This window comes from Ornithodoros turicata, chromosome 6 (assembly GCF_037126465.1).
Source record: "Ornithodoros turicata isolate Travis chromosome 6, ASM3712646v1, whole genome shotgun sequence".
NCBI classification, from domain to species: Eukaryota; Metazoa; Arthropoda; class Arachnida; order Ixodida; family Argasidae; genus Ornithodoros; species Ornithodoros turicata.
Genome location: NC_088206.1, coordinates 55,259,774 through 55,283,143, shown reverse-complemented (window position 1 = coordinate 55,283,143; position 23,370 = coordinate 55,259,774). Strand labels below are relative to the sequence as shown.

At 46.8% G+C, this 23,370-nt stretch overlaps 1 protein-coding gene and 1 long non-coding RNA gene across 6 annotated transcripts in view; one reads left to right on the top strand and one right to left on the bottom strand.

Annotated features, from left to right (window-relative positions):
- The window catches only part of LOC135396744 (muscarinic acetylcholine receptor DM1-like), a 492,974-nt gene that overhangs the window by 152,441 nt on the left and 317,163 nt on the right, over positions 1-23,370 (bottom strand). The window lies entirely within an intron of this gene.
- LOC135398073 (uncharacterized) lies at positions 18,550-20,403 on the top strand. The gene is made up of 2 exons (XR_010423983.1): positions 18,550-18,911; positions 18,973-20,403. It is a non-coding gene; the product is annotated as an uncharacterized LOC135398073 (long non-coding RNA).

The window sequence follows — 23,370 nt, the reverse complement described above, 5'->3', positions numbered from 1 at the left end:
ACTGAGAACGGAGTATCTGCCTCTCCGTTTCGTAGCTGAGGACATGCTCAATGTTCGCCACGACGCCAAATTTGAAGCATAAACTTTGTGTGACAGTATCCGGTCCTGTACTTGAATAGTGGAGTAAATGATACATTGAGTGGGAGTCTGTGCAGGAGGGAGGTAAAGTAGCGAGTGATAAACGGTCTGGACCTGAAAAAGATAAATTTGAATCCACCGGATACACGAGGGAACTGTCAGTGATGTCCCGACGACTCCATTGCTGCAGAGCCAGTGGATGGATTATCTGACACAAAGCTGACCTCCTGTCTCTTCTCGACATCGTAAATGGCACGACCGTCCGGGAGTGATGGGCAGCCGTTGCCACTATGTCGGCCTCTTCGTTCCCGCTTAAACCACAGTGATCCGGGACCCACTGGGGGGATACACGGTGACCTTTGTCTCTCAGACGCTGGGGTGGGTGAAGGATGTCTGTTACGATTTTGGCGATCGCCCCACGAATTCCCTTGTTGGTTATGCGTTGCAGACACGGGCGTCGGAAGTCCCTCACGGCAGCGGGTGCGAGCCCTATTTTAACCTAACCTAACTTAACCTAACCATAGATGTTGTTATTAGAAACGACTTGTCCATGCCATCCGATGTCTCCGATGTCCGATCGAATCTTTTTCCCCCGGTTCCGATGAAGAGCAAGTGCTCGAAACGTTAACCGATACTTTCAACTTGTTTTCCCCTTTTTTTTTGGCCCCCAAACTGTTCTCCCCTCCTCTCTCCTTCCTTGGTACTACTAGTCCTTTCGTTGTGTTCCTCTACTTTTTGAGCGGGTGTTCGTTTTCAGTCTGCGCTTTTACAGAGCTGAAAGCAAGTCTGTCTTGGCCGTCAGGTACAGATGAAAAATCGGGTGTAGGGACGCTCAGACCGAAAGTTTTTGTGTGAGTGTGTGTGTGGGGGGGTGACCGCCCCCTCTGCCCCCACCTTCCGACGAACCTGGTTGAAGAGCAGCCTTTCAATCCGTGTAGATTATACAGTACCGCGGAGTATCAACGATATCTTTCATAGAAACAACAGGGCCGCATATAGCTCGGCCGACGTTGATGATGTGTAAGAACAGATATGTTTCAACGGAACTAATGCACTTCTCTATATGTGCGTCGTCTCCACATATTTCTCTTTGCGGTGCACTTCTTCATATTTTATACCGCTCTAATGGAGCAGAATTGGCATTCTGTTACCCAAACCTACCTTGTGTGTCTATAGGGTCTCTTATAGAACTACCAGCAATGCACAGCTGTTTGATCAGCTGTAATTATATATTCTGTACACTATTTCGGGACTTACCCGAGTGGATCACCCACATCCGCACCTGTTTTCAAACAGAGAATAAAAGTACATAGCCTCCATGAACTGGAAGCAGACCCGACTGAGAAGTAAGTGTAGTTTATTAACTGGATATGCCGATAATTCATATATAGACCACGGAATACACAGTATTGGGATCGCAGGGGAAGACCAGCCACACAGATTGGTTCCCTCTGACGTTAGACACGCACTAGACTAGATGCCAGCTCTAGAGCAGATCACAGCATGTCGAAGAATAATATGTGTGCTGGACGTCACTATGCAACGATCGAAGACTCGCGGAAGGTTCCATACGTGACAACGGCACGAAACACACAACGTACCGCTCGCAGCTTTTAGGGGAAAAGCTGCAGGAAACAGCACCGCAAGCGATGCCGCCCCGACGACCGTTTGATAGGCGCTCGCAGCTACAACGGCAACTCCTGCGCGTAGCCTCCGAGAGCGACAGAAAACCAGCGTATTACCTTCTTTCCTTTCGCTATAACGTACCATTTTTTCGGTGACGCCGACGAATCGAATAATAGCGAAAGGGAGAGCACAAGCGGCCCTAGCGGCATCGAAAGGCATGTTTCCAGAAGAAGTGATCCTGAAACAAGTTGCATTCTCACACTCTTGTCACAAGACTTGACAAGTGATTCTTAAGAGAGAGGTAAACAACACACGTATCTGTCTGTCCCCGCCGTCGCGGCTGACAAAACAGAACAAAAAAGTTTAGCATTCATTACGCTTGGAACTAATGACACATTACCATTGGTCGGACGCCTCTAGTGTGAGCTCCAATTGGTTGGCGTAGGATCAGAACAGAGTCATCGGTGCTGACAAGCGTGAATCGTCTCGTTTTATCGATCTGTTTCTGTTCGCAAGCAAGGAATGAAGTGTTGTTGGCGTTGGCGTGTTTATTCTCTGTGTATAGAACATGTCTAATAAAAGAACGAAGAGCAAACACTCCAGGACGACCGCAAGGCATGTACTAGCGAAGCAAAGGGATGCATAACATAGGCTGTACGCATTTATTTAAGCATTGATTGATTCCCGTGCTCCAACAGGTTTCGGTTTGTTCTGAGCTTCAACATGTAGGAACGAGCCCCCAAACATCATGGATGTTTACCTTGTCGCATATATTTTAAGTTCTGTGCACTCTTTTTTACAACAGTAGCACGAAAACAAGTTGCTTGGTCGCCCGGAATTTGCAACTCAAAAACGCGAGGCTTTGCGCCGTGCATTTCGCAGCTTTTTAAGTAATGCGATCGATCGAATAAATGTTTCTTTCACTTGAACATGTCATATTCCTCCGGCGCGCCTTGGTGTAAACACCGTGTATTCACACGAGCGACATCAACGCGGAATATTCGAGGGGAAGAAAAAGCAAAAATCTGCTCACGGGGCGGAAGTTCCGTCATGTCTTATCTTAAGGGGACTCTGACCAGAAGTTGTGGGAGCTCTTTCGTACTTGCAGTCGATAAAGCACCCATCAAGGACTCTCCATGCGAAAATTTACGCATTAAAACCCCACGGTTTCGCTAAAGTCGAATTTTAAACATTCGACTTCATCCGAGTGCAGCACGCCTAGCGTCAAACCGAGAAAACATACGTTTATATAGAATATCCACCCCGGCCCACCCTCAGAATGACGTCAACATGAGGGCCACTGGCAACACCCACAATTGGCTCAAACGCGTCACGTGGTCACACAATACCCTGTCAATTCCCTATATGAAATGGCATTTATATGTTAATATGTTTTTGTTACAGAGTCTTAAAAAGAAAAAGATACCCTGCATTTAACACATGCAGTAGGTTCTACGATTGCCTTTTCAATCTGCGTTCTGTTGTCTTGCGTTCCATATGGTTCCGTACCCGGTCAGCTGTAATGGCTGCCATATGACGAGCTTGGCAACGTGTGTGATTCCCGGATCATCCTGCCTTTTTCGGGTCATTGGGTTGGTGTTGGAGTTGTTCGCCATATTCAGAACGTTTCACCTATTATTGCGGCGTACTGTTCTTGATCTGCCACGAAGCAACGAACCGCAACGCGAGCCACTCGCCTTAACGAAATTCTGTCTGCTGCATATGAAAGGAGCATCGGGACCTGATGATGTACTGCAAATGCTGAAGTTGAATTTTTTGAACCTTCACCTAAGGAAACCAAGTGTGCTCTCGTGTGGTTCTGACGGAAAAGCAGTTTCAACAAGGTTAGCACATTTATTTTTCCGTTCCAACTCTACGCACCCAAAACCATGCAAGTGCATCCGATCATTCTCGTAGCTGTTCTGTAACACGTATGCTTTCTTACGTATATCCCACAGAGCCCTGCGCTTCATGAACCCAGTTATACTTTATGTGACCCTTCTGATGGCTCCTTATTATAGGCTATGCCGCCCTGAAGCATTGAGATGACGAAAGGTCGTGGGGGCTGCACCTATGCTTTCGAAAGATGAATCACTCATTCCACACTGTGCTTACTGGCTCTGTATCGAGTCTGACAAATCCGACAGACCTGGACTGCCTTTTTCAAGGAAGTTCGATAATGTAAGTATGTGTTATATTGGTTTCACATACCCCCACCACATAGTGAGTGTGTATATCGCTGTACTTTTGATGCTATGGCATATCTAGCGTGCATTATTATCGGACACCTAGTGTGGAAAACTCGACACCAACCACACAACGCCAACAATTTTTTCTGCCTGTTCTTCGACTGCTTATTTTTATTATAATATTATTTTAGTATAATCGTGCAATTTTTAATAGTCACAATTTTTCCATGGTTTTGGCGCACTATAGCCTGAGTTGCTTATGCTCCATTGAAATTGAACCATCATCGTCATCTTTAACTGCCATTATTCAATTGAAGTGCCATGTTTTACAATGATATGGCCAGAGATATTTTTTGCTTTCGTTCTGGAGTTGCTCATTTCAGAAGAATAGTCACTGTGAAGTTTGTTTTCGGAAACATTAAGAGGACTAAAACCAAACACTTTTCTTTCAGAGCGTCCCTTATGCACCTGCATTTCAATTAAGGTCTGTGTTACAAGAATGACAGACCACTCAACAGGGATGAACATTTGAAGGTGGAAGTGCTGGAACGAAGATGTGTTAATCTGTGTGAAAGGTGCTTTGTATGTGTCTGAGTCGAGGGTATAGGTCACAAGCTAATTTCTTCTTCAGAAGAGGTGTCAACTATGCTCCTTCTATCTACTAACTAGCTCCACTTTTTAGGGTTCCCTGTAAACTAATGGAGCACATCATATACCAGCACGTTGTTAACCATGTTGAGTCTTTTCTTTTTTAAAATTCCAGCATGGCTTTAGAAAAGGGTATTTAGGCAAAACTAACATAATTCGGTCACAGCATTTTAAACTGTCTTGATTTCAGGGTCCACGTAAATGCAGTATTTTGTTTTTGTTTTGTAGGGGCTTTTGACACTGTGCGTTATGCTCGCTTGTTGGCCAAACTAGCCTCATTAAAATTTGATCCTGCTACCATTAACTGGATATGCAGTTTCTTGACTAACCGCAACAGTGTCAAGTCGGTCAGTGTCAACAATTCGTGAGGAGAACTTATGATATCGCCACCATGCAGCGTTTGTCACGTTATATTTGCATCACATTTTAATCTAGTGTGAAGCAAGGCCTTTAGGTGATTGGTCTCGTATAATTACACGCCGCTCTGTTATGTACCACCACACGGTTCTTCAACCTATGACATATAAATAAATATATTGCCAAGTAAATTGTTTACAAGGCTCATTACCCGATTTCACCACATTACCGCAAGCAATTGTTAGAGTAGTGGCCCAGGGTATGAAGCTCGCCACTAATCCCCAGTCAAACAAAGCTCATAATGTAGAGCCCTTTACTGAAAACACCGACTTAACACAACGATTGAGAACAAAGAGAGTGAACGTTTCGTCGCCTATCCGGATGGCATCATCGCTTCAACAGAGAACAGTCAAAAACAACTTCGAAGGAGTCAAATCAGTGGTGTGCATTCCTTTCATCCAAGGTGTTTCATACGCCATTTGAAGGGCATTCTGCCCATCAGGCATTAAGACTGTGCATATAAAGTTAAGTTGTTGCCACCTACATTGGCGAGACAGACAAAAGACGTGGGACAAGACTAAAAAAGCACACAAGGGACGTTGCCAAGGCTTCAAATGCTACTCAAACCAGGACCGAATTAGTCTACCATTGTTGGCCTAAGGGACATGTATTTAATTTTGATGGTGCGGTAACCTTTGCACATGACTAGCAATGTGACCCTAGAAAGTTCTTAGAGTCCTGGTTTATCAGACGTGATGCATCAGCCTGCATCACGTGATGCATCAGCCTGTAATACAAACTGTGCCCCCCTATCGGATGTGTATGACGCCCTCTTAGATAAGTAGGCTGATGTGCTCGTCTTTGGCCTCTGTTGTACTGATGATGCCACCCGGATAGGCGGCAAAACGTTTACGCTCTGTTTTTAATCGTTGTGTTCATCGGTGTTTGCAGTAAAGGATGTTACATTATGAGGTCGTCACTTGGCATTTGGAATATATTTTCATATAAAGTTGTTGTTTTACAAAGCTCATTACATTGTAGAAATCATTTTTATTGCCTATTGTTTAGGGGATACCATTCTTGCAGTCACATGAAGCACTGAAGGACCAATTTCGAAAGTAAAGGCACTCTGTTTTATTTTCTTGCCGATAAGGCGCAGCGTATGCATGAGGTAGCTCCATTTCAGAAGGCTGAGAACACTCAAAGCAATTAGTGTGCTAGCACTAGATATTGTGTGCAGCATTACATATTTGCTTTTGCTAGGGCAACTAAGAAGGGTGGATAGAAAGACAGTTACAACCTGTTTCCACAAAAGACACTCAGATTCATTAGCAATTTCTTGCAAGAGAGCTAAGGCTTTTCCAGACTACTAGAACATGGGTACCTGATTGTAGATAACAATAACTCATACACCAGAGGTTAGTGCTACACACACCCTGCTTTCCATCAAAACTGTTAAAAGGCATAGGAAGGGAGTTGCCTCAGGACAGAAGCCGCTGATATTTCGAACACAGACTGCTCTTCTTCTGGGCACCGTCCTCATCATTGGCATGGTATTTAAAGGGTTAGGTGTGACGTGTTTAAAGGTTCATGCGAATTGTGGGTCAACAGCCAGGAGGGAAGAAAGGTTCCGTACGGAAGCCCGTACGGAACCTTTCTTCCCTCCGAGCTTTGACTTCGGCTCGCATTTGCGGCATCGGCGACGTTTCGAAACCGAGGCTCCCGAACTGTTCAGCACGCAGAATTTCCTTCTCTATCACAGAAAGGTAAGAAAAAAGTTCCGGGCTCGAAGTCTCCTTATTTCTTGCTTCGACGTCCATATTGAAGATCGCTTTCCGGATGCCGCGCTCTCACAAACTCACTAACAACAGAACTTCCGGTCCGGGCGCCCAATAAAACATAAACCTTGTATTTCCGTCACGCACACAGAAATTGACGGATATCCACTACAAAGACGCTAAATTTCGGTGCCGATTGCGCGAGTTGAGGAGGAAAAGCCAAGCTGGTTTTCAGCTCCCCGTTTGGCAAACCACCGCGCACAGCCAAAATATTTCGTGTGTGGCTTGGAGGCGTATTATACCTTCGTAATAGATGCAAACGAAAGATTTGTTGAACTTCTGGTCAGAGTCCCTTTAAGCATTCGCACGGCGCCGGAATATCGGGAGTGGCATATTTGGCACATAGCAGACGACACCATCGACCCTGTCGTCTCCGACGGAATATGTTAGGTCTTAGCCGCAGTATATTCCTCGTGGTTAGAAGAGCAATACAATACATGAATATACAACAGAAGGCTCCGACATTTTGCATATGTTCCGCTGGAGTATTCTGGGGAATGTCATGAATGCACGGGTACTGAGTGATCGTGTGCTGGACCACGATCTACTGCACAACAAGGAAGCCGGAAGTCGGCGGTAGCCGAAAGTGGACAAAGCAACGATCCCATAAATGCGAAGACTTCCGATTGGGCGATTGAGCCAATAATGCGTTGTGACTGGTCGCAGGCACCGTGTTTCGTGTTCCCAACCGTGGGCTCTATAGCTTTCGGAACCTGACTAGTACCAGTGAAATATGAGACACTCCAATTCTCTATTTTTTAACAGATACAGTAAATTTGTGTTGGACAAAGGAAACACTTCCTGAGGAAGAGGTACCCAGTCAGGTATCGAAGGTTGTGCATAGAACTACTTAAGTGGTCAGGTATTAACACGCATGGTAAGAGTACCAGGGCACGCGAGTCTCCAAGTTGTACAACGCGACCTAAGGAACTTTTACGTTCGACGTCCAGTATTAACAAGCACAGGAGATTCGGCGATCCTCACGAAACGCCAAATTATAATCCTATAGAACTCAGGTCAGCGTCGCCTTCACTTTCACGATAATTCATCCTCTCATATTAACCACTGTGAAGTGGGGTAGGGTCCTGTGGCTACCACGGGGAAACATCTCATGTCATCATCACTTCTTCATTTATTGTTGTTGTTGTTGTATCTAATCACAGCGTAGCCCAAGCAGCACAATGTACTGAAAGTCGAGTGCAATAGGGGTGGAGGGGTTGGCGGAAGGCCTTGAACAGGCTCGTGCAACTAAAGGGCACCCCTATTGCACTCGACTTTCAGTACATTGTGCTGGTTGGGAGCATTATGAAATCTTCTCTCCACGCTCAAGTGAAACGCATCACGTGGCGTTCTATTAGTCATCCATGATCTCGGATGATGCGTTATCACACCCGATTTCTAGGAAATAGGAGGCGTACGCCTCTCTGGGATACTCTGCACCTTTGTTAGGTGTCACACGAAGGGCGCGCTATTTCCTGCAATTTTACACTCTTAAAACATAACCACATAACACCACGTTCACCACATAACACACCGAAGTCCAACCATTGCACAGAATGATGCCGTTATCACACCTCATTTGTGGAATGCGCAGTGCGTATACGCCCTTTGTGACAATTAGCATAACTTCATGAGCGTCACTAAAAGGCGCACGCCTCCCGTTTTCCAGAAATTAGAGGGGAGAACGATGTCATTCGGGATAGGTGGATGATTGGATTGGTTCACAGCGTATAGTTGGGAAAGCTCTTTTGTTGGACTGTTGCACAGAATGAGCGCGTTAAGAGCGGTTCCATAGCCTGTTAACGAGAGACTTCGAGAAAAATTAAAAAAAAAAACGTTCGTTGAGCATCATATCGAACACGAACCACCCCTCGATACCGAATATAACGTTCACGTTCATTTTGCGCCAGTAATTAATTCGTCAATTATGACAATTAGCAAACCGAAGTCGAAATGCGAAGATCCGAAACCAGAACACCGTACTACAGCGGCTCGTACCAACGCCCCCTGGACAGAGAAAGCCTGCGCCTTGCCTCCTCTCCCTCCTTCGCTACGTGGACATCAAGAGTCGGAATTCGTCTGCTACTGCGATTCACCGTTCTGCGAATTCAAGAACACGCAAATGAGACAGCTTTGCGCTTAATACCCAAAACGCACCGATGCAGGATCCACATCGCGCGCAGTCGTGATTAGGCAGCGATTGTGATCGCCCTCAGGTGCGGACAAAGCGAGTCTCGGCGACGGAGATCAACAACGCAGACGCTTGTCCCCCTTTCGCGAACATGATTACGCACTTCAAGGAGGGTTGGCGCAGGCGCAGTGGCTTCCTTTCGCCCTTGCCTTCTCGCTACTCGCACTGCCGGTTCCGGGTTGGCAAGATGGCGGCGATGACAGCGGCGCGCACGAAGAAAACAACATCGACAAACGCCGAAACAGATGAAATCGCATTTGTATTAATGTGAATTTCTTTAAAGTAGACATCCCGGACCAGTGTTTTCTTTTAATATGTAACTTCTGGGGGTATTGTGTAAAGCCTCCACCAGACGGCTGCAAATGAAAACCAAGATCACGAACGTGAAGTGCGGACGGTACGACTTGCCCAGCAGGATCACGCCGACCAGGATTGCGGACCGATCCAGATTGTGTGCGACAGTGCGTTTTGGGTATTAGTTTTTCCATTTAGTACGCGGGGACATTCAATAACAAATCGCAGACGACGGTGGTTCTTCTCCGTGGCCACGACCGCTGAAGGCACGTTCGTGATTGGCTACGGCCGTTGAAAACACGATCCTGATTGGCTGACTCTTAATTGTTACGTCAAGTCGACGAGCGCGCAGGCTTTCTGTATCTAGGTGGTGTTGCTCGTACGGAGGAGGATACCGTGACGTCACCCAGCATTGTCGTCTGCTTCGAAACCTGCATACTCCCTTGCCGGATGCCGGATGATGTCACAAGTCAGCAGTGGGTTGCTTTCAGTGCCCTCTCGCTTCACAGAGGGGAAGCGCCCGCTTCGTAATAAAGTCGTTGGAATAAAATCTGTGCTGTTTTGGAACGAGATATTTCGTACACGTGTTCCTGACATCCCAAAGATTTGGGATATACCACAGCCCTTGCGGTGATTTCCTTGTGGAGTCCCACTTTAAAGTGGCGGCTCCACAATAATGGCGTACGCTCCCTGTTTTCAGCAAATCAGGGGAAAGAGCGATGTTGCTACGGATTACGGTTGGCCAGGACCGTGCTATGTGGTGAAGTTCATTTTTAAGCAAGCTATTTGGGCACTCCACCCCCCTCCATGTTTAAGGGTGTCTGAGATTTTTTTTTCACTTTTTAGTGCCCCTTTAACCCATCTTTTGCTTTCGTTCACAGTTGCTAATTTCCTTGGTGAGCAAGACGAGACGAGACGAGCAAGACGGTGAGCAAGACGAGAAAAAAGCACAAAAATACGGGACTAAAGTCGCACATCCGTTTTCCCCATTTTTCACTTCCTTCGCGAACTTCCGCAATATAATTCTTCCTCTTCGTGTCTCTCCCCCGCCTCTCTCTCTCTCTCTCAATAACAACGAACGCCATCTTATATTCGGCAACGTCTAACCTACACAAACTCCACACACCCATCCACCGTATAGTAAAACGTAGGCAGCAAATGCACTCGCTGCCGCACGAGGAAGTTTATACAGCGCAAACTCATCGCCCGGGGGCAGTGCTTATCCCACTTTCCCCTCCAACTGCCACCACGCTGCGCGCTTGAAGGAAGAGGGAGATTCAGGTGTCCTACATATTTACCTAGGCCTCTTCGCAGCGTACACTTAAAGTTGTCTGAAGCGCCAACCGAAAATGATGGAGCTGCCTCCTTCTGAAGGACCTTAGCAGCTGCACGTCTTCCCACGCTGCACGATGTCTCTAGCTGTGTATTATCTAATGACAACGTTGTAATAGGCCATAAAGAGGCCGAATTGTTCAGCGGAAACACACACACACGCGTAAAGACGACGATGATGAGATGGGGCTGATGGGGCTTCAGCGGAAAACATTACGCGTAAACGCAGAAAGGCTCATATCCCATACTGCGAGAGACGGGGACCATGGCCTATGCACAAATAACGCAATAACAAACGAATAACTGTTCAATTTTGATGGAACTTCAAAGATAAAAATAAAGAAAAATTGAATACAACCAGGAAATCTCAAATGTGATCGATAACATAAACAAGTAAACACACAACGTGAACCCATTCAGAATTGGACATGTTCTTGCTTGGGCATTTTACTAGTTTGAGCCTCGTCTTTATTTAGCCTTGTGCATATCTATACAGTGATACCATATAGACTATGCTACAACCTACACAGAGTCAAGAGCTCTTCTTCACAGCGGTCAGCAAATAAGGTACACTTGGCGATAAACTAGCAAAATCCACCTCTCCTCGTTAAGGTACATTTGCCGCGTGTCTATACCTGATTCTAGGGCAGTGCGAATAGTAATTTTGTAACCGAAGCGAATAGTTACGTATCAGAAAGAGATACATAAAGAATCGTCGTAACAGAAAAACAAATTTAAAAATCAGAAGATGACACAATCTAAAAATGTAGTCGAAACGTACAAACAAGCAGTATACATACGGACACACACATTACACACACGTGCATGCGCATCCTTGCATAAAGTGGAACTCACTGCGTAGCTCCTGCATGCTTCTCTCGGCTGATAAGTTTATGCTGTGGTGTTTTCGGCCTCACATGTACAGCTTCGCAACTATTCAAAGATATATTCGATTTCAAAGGTTCGGAATTCGAATACTGAAATATCCGCTCCAATATTTGAAAAATTCGGATATTCGCACAACCCTCATTCGCACCAGTGAAGATCCTATACGCCCGTGCCAATTGGCTGCCGGAATTTGAAAACATGCGATTATGCACCCCATTGCCTGCGTGCGCGGTGCCCGTTTCCGCTGAACGGCGGGGGAGGCTTTTGTTTACCGAGTAGCGTTCCTGCGGGATTGTCCGTATGTTGCGCTATGTTGAAGTAGATGCGGTGTTGTCCATAGAAAATGCCCGTTCAGGAACAGTCCACGAGTTCTAGAATTCGAATGCGTTAATAAGTCGTGTATGTGAAAGGCGTGCAAGCCCCATCGCAATTCCCGTACAGTTACAAAAGCAAATGTACTGTTGCTTAATAGTCACGAAGGAAATCTTTCCATCGTGTTCCATGATGTTCCATGTTACTTTGCTCCATGTTTATGTTGCTAAGTGTTCCATGTTACTTTCCATCATGTTCACCAGATGCCATTGCCTCGTGCTGTGTTGTATACAGGGTGTCCCAGTAAACGTGTCATTGAATTATAATAAAAAAACTACACCACCTACACTCTTAAAAATGAACTTCACCACATAGCACGCTCCTAGCCAACCACCATCACGAATGACAACGTTCTCGCCCCTGATTTGTTGAAAACAGGAGGAGGAGCCTATTTTGTGCCGTGCATAATGAGCACAAAATAGGCTCCTCCTCCCGTTTTCAACAAATCGAGGGCAAGAACGTTGTCATTCGGGGTGATGGTTGGGTAGGAACGTGCTATGTGGTGAAGTTCATTTTTAAGAGTGTAGAGTCATGCGGTCAACGGTATTTGTTCTTACTGGGTTTTTGCCACCTCCTCATGTGAATGTCGTGTGACGTAAGTTTAATTATGTAAATTTTTGGGAGCTTAAGTCGGAAATTTGCCTAGTAAGTAGTATTTGCCTAGTAGTTTTTTACCCCACCAATGTGAAGAGCGTGTCTAATTTACTCAAATTAATGATAATTGACAGGGATATTCAGGAGCTATCCCACCCATCGGAAAAAATAGCCGAGCATCATGCTCGGAGGTCGCACAGAACAGCGCACGATGAATTTTTCAGCGCAATCTGTGTGAGTCCGAGGAAAGGAGGTTGGAAACCCAGCCCACCCCGGCATCGCAGAAAGAGATAACGCAGGCATGGCTTATCACGTCCGACTTTCGCTGGGATAATGCTTTCCCTCTCCCAATTTTAGGAACTGTTACTTTTTCTACTATCACTCTGTGGGCTGGCTTCGGAACCTCCTTTCGTCGGACTGCGAGCGATTGCGCTCAGAAAGACATCGTGCGTTATGGTCCGGTGCTCCGAAAAGCATGATATTCGACTATTTTTTCCGATGGGATAGCTCGTGAATATCACTGCCAATTATCATGAATTTGAGTGAATTCGGCACGCTCTTCATATTGGTGGGGTACAAAAGTAACCGTTACTTGGCAAATTTCCGAGTTCAGTTCGCAAATATTTGCATAATTAAACTTGGTGTACATGACATTAACTTTACAAGGTGGCAAAAACCAAATAAGAACAAATGCCGTTGACCGCATGATTTTAGGTGGCTTAGTTTTTTTATTATAATTCAATGACACGTTTTCTGGGACACCCTGTATATATATGAATGAGAAAACATGCAGGATATGATGCGAAGAGACGGAGTGCGTGTCCCGTTCGTTGAATGAGGAACACTGGTAAGTCGTCGGAGCGCCGATGCCAGCGTAGCTTAGTGGTTAAAGGAGCAATGAGGTGACATTTAACATCGATCGAAATCCTGCCTCGTCTGTCAAGCTTGTCCACCAGGAGTCACCATGCAAAACATTTTCGCTCCGCGGTGCGTTATAGCTGTGCAATCGAATTTACAAAAAAGCAGTCGGAGAAAACAGCCGCAGACGGCCGACACGATGCGCTCGTGACGTGGTGAAGGCTCAGTGCTTTGTCTCTCTCTCTCTCTCTTTTTTCTCGCTGCTCACGCGCCGTTTATACATGTTCGAACTGTGCCGCTGTACGTCACTGGTCACGTGAGGGGAGTAGCATACGTCACGACGTCCTCTCGTTCTCAGATGCGTTCTTTTCACGAGGAAAAAGATTTTTCAAAGATGTGCGGTTCAGAGCCCTTGCGCTCACTCTGCAGGTCACCAAGGCTAATCGTTCTTTGGAAGGAACTCATTTTATTGGTTGGAAAACACTCAGCACCGAAAAACAACAACAACAAAAAAACATTTTGGGAGTCACCTCAGTGCTCCTTTAACGCACCCGGTGGGTAGTCGAGAGATGTGTGATTCGATTCCCACAGCTGACTGGCTTTTTCTACGACTGCCATATACTATCAATCTTCTGTATAGAGCTCTTCCGCTTACATAAAAGAAGTTTTCGTTGCCTCGAGAATGTTTCACGCATTGCGTCCGGTAAGACACCCTTCGGGATGTCGAGCGGAATAGGAATTGTTTTCATCATTTCGCCCATTCCGCTCAACCCGAACTGTGCTGGTAGTGCTGGTGAAAAGGCTCGCCGTTGTGGGCCTCACAGCGGTGGGCAACCGCCCTAGGGGAATGTGCATCCTGGGCCGACTTCTAAGGGAACTGTTCCGACATATGTTTAAAAGCGTCTGGTGAAAGCCCAGGAAAAACCGCAGACAGCATAACCGGCACCGGGATTCGAACCCGGGTACCTCCCGGTCTCGACGTGATAAGGCCAGCATGCTACAACTGAGCAACGATTGTAACGTGTACGATAGTAATTAAAATGCAGACCTAAAACTTTTAAATGGATATATTTGAGACAAATTTGTCTCATCCCTGTGTAGGACAAATTTATGTAGGCAATCTTTAGAATATATACTGCCATCAATATCAGCCAGTTTATTCTTAGGAACGCTGACCCTCTGTCGTTAACTAGAGGAGAACTTTTTTCGTCTTCCTTGTGAGAGGCATTCGTGTTGCATGGGAACTTAAATTTGAAATTGAATGTCGTCATATTGTGTGCGTATGTGTGCGTGTGTAAAATTGCTCGTTGCATGTAAGGTAATATTTTCATTGTATAATACTGCATATTGCTTGTACAGTATTGGGTTAAATATTTTTCTATATTATAAGCGGTAAGAGGAGCCTCGTCAAGCCGCTTTTTACCCTCTTTTTCCCCGAAAAGGAAATAAAAATTCAACTTCAAATCATGGTACCTGACTGTATTTGTTAGCAGCACTTTCAGTCATAAACTTTACGGCGGTACAGGGTGTTATTTTTTTTTATTCGTTACATATTTTTAACAAAAAGCCATGAGAGCAGCAGCGCGATTCCATTGCGCAGTATCATGCGCTGTGTGAGAGGCGAGGCGACGCACTATGGCCTTGCGGAAGCTGCAGACGATGGGACGGCTTGAGCACGCGCACCCGCGTTCCGTTGAAAAATCGCTGTGTCGACAGCGGTCAAGAAAGCATGCCAATTTTTACTCCATATCTTGCACAAGGACTCTCCTACAAAATATCAAACACTGGTGGCAGGATTTTTGTGGCGGTCTGGTGCTACAGGCGTCCAAAACACGCTAATTTCGCGACCCGTCTTTCAGAAAATCTACGCAAAATTGTATTTCCGTGCGCACTAGAGAAAGGAAATTGACACCACTCTAAAGAGCTTTGAATGGTGAAGCCACCGGTGGGTCTCTCACGTGTCTGCGATGAGCCGATCGTGTAGGATAAAACGCTCGAAAAGCAGCAGCTTTCGCGATATGTCGCAAGTTTTAAAAGTTTTTAAAACTGCTAGCTGCCGCTTCTACAGCAAAACCAAGTAGCCAAGTAGTTACCCACCAAGTGTACGTTACGTAGTAAAATTTGTGGTATTCTACGACGCCTGGTTGGATATTTGCAAGGAAACCTGCAAATCCGCCTGTGATGACTGCTCACAAAACTACCCCTATAATTTCGCCCCTTCGGCCTCGCGAACGGCTTTGCCCCCGAAGGTAAAACTATGTGATTTTTTTTTTATCATTGACCATTGTCTATCGAATATATTTTTTTCAATCGCATCGGAGATCCGAAGGTTCCTCGCTTGTTCGAAGCTCGGTGGAACTAGCCAGTAATTAAAATGCAGACATAGAAAATTAAATACAGCGTGTGTGCAGATAAACCTAACCGGTATTTGCACACGAACTCGTTGTCTACTTAGCTGAGGAACTTCCGGTAGTGCACGATGGCGTATTTATGTGTGTGAAAGCTACAAAAAAAATCCTGCAAGCCGTACTCAGCGTAAAAAAATAAACAGAGCGCGACCATAATAAATCGCGAATATACATCGAGTCAACCGAGGTAAAAGAGGGGAGTGCAGGGTATTTCGTGAAATAAGGCGCGAAAGTATTTTCATGGAGACGACATATCCCTGAGTTTGGGGAAACACAGTCTAAGCAACTCAGAGTCTCAGACCAGCAGCATTTTCATGAAGGGATAAACTAAGGGATGTAATACCTCTGTAGAATGGTAACTGCACAGTGCAAAACGGTAACTTTCGCCACATTTCACCCATACTGTCTCAATGTGCATCGTGTATATATCTACAGTTTATATGTCTATATGTATATGTGTATTTTTTTCCGATGGGATAGCTCGTGAATATCACTGTCAATTATCGTGAATTTGAGTGAATTCGGCACGCTCTTCATATTGGTGGGGTACAAAAGTAACCGTTACTTGGCAAATTTCCGAGTTCAGTTCGCAAAAACTTACATAATTAAACTTCGAGTACATGACATTCACATTAGGAGGTGGCAAAAACCTAATAAGAACAAATGCTGTTGACCGCATGATTCTAGGTGGCGTAGTTTTTTTTATTATAATTCAATGACACGTTTTCTGGGACACCCTGTATACAAGTATACTTGTATAGATATACACGATGCACATTGATGCACATAGATTCCCATCTGCACATTTCATATATGAAATGTGCAGATGGGAATCTAAAGGCGCGGTACTGGTAAAAGTTTAGACACCTACTCGCTCGCCGTCCCGTTTTTGCCTAACACCAGTCACACATCCCATTTCCTTTATCCGATAATTCGGATTAAGAAGAACGGGAATAGGCAAGAGCAGTCGTAATCTTCCTCCGGGCGTTAAAAAAAAGAAAAAGAAGGAGTACATAAGCCTTTTTCATGTTTTTTTCTTACTAAGCTTCGCGCTCTGGCAGGCTGTCACAGAGGCAAATGGGACTGTCACTCTTTCAACGGACATAGAAGTTGCGCACATGGGGCGGTGTCCGTAACTCAAAAGGCGAACATGCGAGACGCTGTCGTTGTCTTTTGCTAATGCAGGAGACGAAAGCTGCATTGTATGAATAATATGGATAGCCGCGAGCCACAAAACAAGCAAGATGACGGCAGAAATGTTTTTTTTTTTTTTCAAAGATGCGAAAGCCCATCAAGACATGGTGCGTCAAAGTGCATTATGGAACGGTGTCTGAAGGAGAATGCTCTAAAGTGACTGCGGCTACGCAAAACAGAGTGATCCATCGCTATCGGCAGCAACGCCATTAGATGACCGACTCCCGACTGACTTATGTTGGCTTATGGCCTGAGCTATTGCAATTCAACCTTCACCTAGATAGCATTGTGGATCCCAACCAGAGGTTGGACAAAGGATTTATGTCCTTTGTCTGGCACATTCGACAGCGACATAATGGCGTCACCCATCAGAAGCAGACGCCGCGAAAGCAGAAGACCCTATCAAAAAGAGACAGATTCGTATCCGGAGGAGATGATGAAGCTTCGAACAATGAAAGAGGGGTGGCGCTTTCATATTGCGTTAGATAATACAACCCAGTATACCACAATAGTATAAACAAATGAAATACAGAAGTATACGCAAGTACATACAGATCTCAGTCAAAGTATAGAGTGATCTTACTGAACGAGGTGAAGGTGATTGAGTGGTCACGTTATTTTGTAAATGCGTATTACTAAGAATTGTTTTTGTGATAGCAGCTCTAAACCATATTTAGTTCTTGAACGGGCAATATTGTCAGGTTCGTTGCTATACGTAAAGAGCACGAAATCAGCCTTGCTGTAAGTTTGGCTAAAGTGAGGAAAATGAAGTTGTTTCGTTTAACTGACGCTCTGTAAAAATTGTGAAACGATAATTGTACAAGTTTGTCATTTGGATCATGCGAAATTTTCGACAGAGAAGCTGCGTAGAGTGTAACTCTACATAGAGCAGGTTTGTCAGCATATATACACGTCATGCGGCGCGTTTCCGCGCTGACAGCTCTGGAATGTCCTCCAGCTGCGTCATCGCGCCGCCGTTGCTTGGTTCGCCGCCGCTTTTGTGGCATAACTACGGTACATTAATATGAGGCTTGGTTCTTTTTTACTAAGTTAATAACGCACTAGAACGACATGCAATGCGTTCCAAGGTTATCCAACCGCTATCCTTTTTGCTACCCTAACTTTTTACCTTATCTTGCTATTTAGTTATTTAACGTTTTAGAGTGAATATTTAAATGGGGGGTCTCCTTCGATAGCGCTCTGAGTTCTTGTAAGTACGGCGCTTGTAAGTTAAACCGCAAGACATTTACGCAGTATGGACCCTGCCGTGTAACTGAACACATCGACCACAGGCTGTATACTGCCCGTTGTACGGTGGGTGGTTTAGTGAGCCCCCGCCAGACGCAAAGTGTGGACCAACTTTATTACTTGCTTCATCACGCGGTTATCCGCCACGAAGCGGTAGCCACGAAGTTCCGCGTCGTGTATGATGCGTCTTCGCATGAGCCCGGGAAACCTTCCCTGAACGAAGTCTTGGACACGGGTGTTAAACTTGGTGCAAAAGTCCTGCAACTCCTTCTGCAGTTCAGATGCAACAAAGTCGTCCTGACGGCTGACATACGAAAGGCGTTCCTGCATCGCGATGGTCTCTTGGGTGGTTTTATGGTGAGAGTTGTGCAAGAAGTGGAAGGCCTACCGTACAGAGTCCAAGCCCCAACCGAAGCCACACTGCACACTTCACTGGTTCAACACTTCTTGGCTCACAGCCATATTTTGAGAGTAAGAAGAAGAAGCGTCTCGTGACGTGGCTCGGACATTTGACGAAGAAGATGGTATTCATTCCAGAACGAAGCAGAAGTCGAAGAAACGTCTATGCTTGGGCCACACGAAACGGTCGCTTTCACCGTACCGAGTCCAATCTCCAACCAAAGCCACACTGAACAATTCACTGCTTCAACACTTCCTGAACCACTGACCCGTGGCTCATTGCTTTGATTGTATGCCACACACGAAATGACTGAGACAGTAGTTAGAGGACTCGTCCCCCGCCGATGCAACGGGCCGGAGCGGCGAAAGGAAGCACGAGCGGTTCAGGAAGACCTTGGTAATGGTAGGCTGTGCTCTACTTATCAGCGTGGTACTATTGTTGGCCATATTGATTATAGGGAGAGAGGTACGGGCGAGCCGAGTAGCGACGAAACACACCAAAATCCTCAACCAGTAACATCCCGCCTCGCCCCACCGCCGTAAAGTCCTCGTACGTCAACACTGCCGGTCAGGACAAGTACTCAAAGGCTCACACCCGCTCGCTCGACGCTGACCCTTCGCAACATCCTCATGCGTCCGAGACTAACCCGCTGATCAGCACGACAGTGTCTACAAGTATGACACAGCAGCAACCCTTCACGACGACAATAGCCATCCCGCACTACTTCGTGATGGACACGGTCGAAATGCTATTCTGGAAGCCCGATATGTACACGTCGTTGCCGTCCAACTATTTCATTTTCGACAGCGTCGCCCCACCAAGCGCTGGATTAGTTGCGAGTGAAGATCAGTATGCCTGGGATCTATTCAAAGCTTTGTCGTGGGCTAAGAGACCAGCGCCGCAGTTCTGCATTTCTTTTCCGGGCAGTCGTCCCGGCCAAGTGCTGGGTGCTATTTCGACGACGGTTGCCCTGAATGCAGTGAAGGAGAAAACTGCAAAACGGCACGCAACTTTTGGCGTGTTAACATGTCACCATCTCTGCTGTATGGTCAGAATAGAATCGTGCTGGGAGGCTTGTTTGAAAGAATATACACCAACAGGGTGCCGGCCTGAAAACCACCTTCGTTAGAATGCATCTGTCAACAGCATCAAAAGAGCAAAGCGCTCTGTTCACGCAATACGCGAGCGCAATAAGCCACTTGAATGTTCTGGTTATGCAGAGGTTCATATTACGCGAGTGTCGCCACTGAACAAGAGTGACTGCGTCATTTACCCCACTAGCTCGTGGATGCAAGCCCCTATTCTGAACAGCTCGTATTCGTGGCAACGGGTCTCTGATATGCTTTCTGAGGCACCGAGCACCAATCTATCGTTTGCTATATCCTTCACCCCGGTTGTGCCTGCGTACACATTCTCGTCTTATTCTACTAGGACCAACACAAAGCCGAAAAATCTTGTGTCTCCAACACGTTTAAGGACTCTTCCGTCTTGTGCGGCGCATATTTATCGACTGCCGTAATTACGACAGACGGAGCTGATTGCAGCACGACGAGGTTCAGGGAGGACAACAGGCTCGTCTACTGGTTTGCTACGCTGTCCTTGTATGAAAAGACTGTACAGTAGAGCTCAGGCGGGCAACAGCACGAAGTTCGGCATCCTGCTAACAGCATCCAGTTCGACTACATTTAGTTTGTCCCGGTGTCAGCCAACTGGAAAGAGTGAATGGTGTAATAAGGTTTCTCAACGACCAGCGTAACTGTATAAGAACGCTGAAGGATAGAGATGGGGCTTCCACAACTTCGTGGGCTGCTGTGTGTTGTTTTTAAACATTCACCGAAAAGTCCTGTATCGTTCTTCCATCGGTTCATTAAACCCTGCACCTCTGAGACTCCGGTTCCATAGTTCTCAACATTTAATAATGTTAAGGACAGATCAGGAGGCCGACGCGCTCATTCCCTGTCCTCTTCCCCTTCACGCCATCCTGAACACATTTCCCCGCCCGTGTTGTGTACATCTGGTTCAAGTATGTAAGGCCGCTGAGCAGGGCACCGAATTCACTGTCCGCTGGGAAGCAAAACTTTGAAGTAGCGGGGAACTCCATTCCGTCCTGGGAAAGCGCCAGTCACACCGCAGACCTTCCATACAAGAGACGGCTGTGAACTGCCTTCTATTATTACGAGGTCACAGACCTTCAACCTTGTAACTGGCCTTGGCAAGCTGTGATGTGCCGTACGCAAGAAGAGCAGATACTGTAGCGGCGCGACAGCTTTTTCGCAAGGGCTTCCCGATGATAAACTCTACGTCAGAGGTTCATTGAAGTAAACGCCGGCACTTGTGCCCCAACGCTCACTGGTAAGCTTACGAGGCGTTTTCCAGCTAGGAATTGTGACGGAGTTAGGGTCTCGCAGTCATCAATGTCCTCGGTGTGTTGGGTAAGTGGGCGCGAATTGACCCCAGCTTCTAGCAACACAGTAAGCAGATCTTCATACCCGAGTCTCTCTTCGGCCTAGGCAACGTTTAAGCACATCCTTGACAGTGCAGATCCTGCGTTCCCAAGACCAGAGCGCTCGGTCCGCTATGAACTTCCACTGAATGTGGCGAGAAGAGGGGTATCGCTCGAGAGCGATCGTAGGATCTTCGGGCAACGCTGGAAAGTCTTACGAAACGGCGGAACGCCAGCAAGAACATTTGGGCTATCATGTCGGACGTCAGCTCCAGATGTACCGCTCTGGTGACTGCACAAGAAACCGCAGCAATATACACCATGGAATCTCTGGTCCGTGACACACGGCAGTATAATGGGCCACAGAAGTCAACTCCAACAACCTCAAACGGTCTGGCCTCAATGATCCGCTTTTTGGGCAACGGAGCTACAGGCGGTAACTCCGGGAGAACGAGCCTCCGACGACACGTCAAGTAGGAGTCTGTACGATGGTGTCCAGAGTTCAAGACTCTCTTCACAGAACGACGTCCCTTCAGGATCCAGAATCTTGACCGAAGTTCGAGAAGGGTGGTCTGAACTCCGCTATAGAGAAGACGTTTATATGTTGCTTCGATCAAAAGCTCTGTAAAACCGTGCTTACAAGGCGCCGTTTTGGCAAACAGATTTGAATTCGGCCGGAGGAGCGAGACGTTCTTCGCTTTCTGTGGGTTGAAGAACTGCTTACGTATGAACACCCTCAACCCCATATCGTACAATGGCGCACGACAGGAGTGCACTTTGGTGCGTCGTCCAGCCCGTTTCTGTTGTCAGCCACGCTTCACCATCACTTTGATGAAATTTGGAAGGCAACTATACCCCTAACATCGCATCTCGCTTTCAAAGGTCTTTATGTGTAGATGACCTCGTGCTTGGGGCTGCGACAGAATCGGAGGTCTTGGAGCTTTATCATGCAGTTAACGCCATCTATGCAGATGCCAGTATGGAGCTAAGGAAGTGGTGCTTCAGTTCTACCACACTTAATCAGCAGTTTCTCGCAGACGGAGTCTCCATCGACAATGTGAGTGAGCCGACGGGTTCGCACAAGGTACTTGACTGCACAAGGTACATGGCACAAGGACAAGGACTTGGCACAAGGAAGGCACAATGTACTTGGACTGCGGTGGGACAGTTCCGGCGATGACATTGTCATGACCACTAAGAACGTCTCTTCGTATGTTGATTCACAGCCCATGACCAACCGGACGGTACTACAAGCCTTTGCGAGGATCTTCGATCCATTCGGCCTTCTTGCTCTGTTTTTACTTCGAGTCAAGCTCTTCTTTCAGGACTTGTGGCGTCGGGCTTGTGCTTGGGACGAGACACTACCACCGGATTTAGAAGAGCTGTCGAAGCGCTGGACATCAGAGCTCATCGAACTTTCAACTGTGCAAGTTCCAGGTGGCGCGCTACGCGATCAGTGAAACAAGAGAAAGGGTGCACACGATCAAGCACTTGATTCATCAGGCAGCGAGCTTCACCTGTTTTGTGATGCAAACCCGCGAGCATACGGAGCAGCTGCGTGTCTTCGTTATCCCATCGATCATCACGTTTCAAATTCCCAGCTCCTCATGAGCAAATGCCGTATAGCACCGCTCAAAACGATTTCACTACCGCGGCTAAAACTGCTTGCCTGTTTGCTTGATGCCCGTTTGTGGAACTACATTCGACAAATCCCCGACTGCATGACCTGCTTCTGGGCTCACTCAGCCACTTCTTCACATTGGAGACGCGAACCGCAGGGACACTTTCGTGAGGAACCGTACGGTTGAAATTCAGCGCTTGACAAGTGGACTCCGTTGGCGGCACTGCAGAGGCAAAGATAACCCAGCTGACCTCTCACACGGGGTGAGCCCGCATCCTTTGTCACCCGACAGTCCAGCTGGTGGCAGGGACCTGCCTGGTTAGTGTATCCAGAAAGACACTGGCCGTCAGATCTGTGCCTTACCGAAACCCCCGAAAACCTACGAAACCTGCAGACTTCAGTCCATCCAAATGCTGTCTCGCAACAGTCACATTCCTCACGGGAACCACTGCTCCGAATGGAGAACTACGGACGACTCTCTAGGCTTCTCCGAATCGTCGCATGGTCTCAGAGGTTCCTTCGCAATGCCTCACCAAGTGAGGCGTCTTTAACCGGACCATTGTCTGCCGCTGGGCTCCATCATGCAGAGCTGTACTGGTTACGATACGTTCAGTTAACGTCGTTCGGCATTGAGATTGCGGGCACTACAAGCTGGGTAGCCAGTTCCCCCCCCCCCCCTATTTTAACCCTTTTTCCTGACTCTGACTGCGTGCTCCGAGTGGGAGGTCGTCTGCAGCAGCTTGGCGGGCCGGCTCCATGTGATGCCTTGTAAGCACCGTCTTACAGAGCTT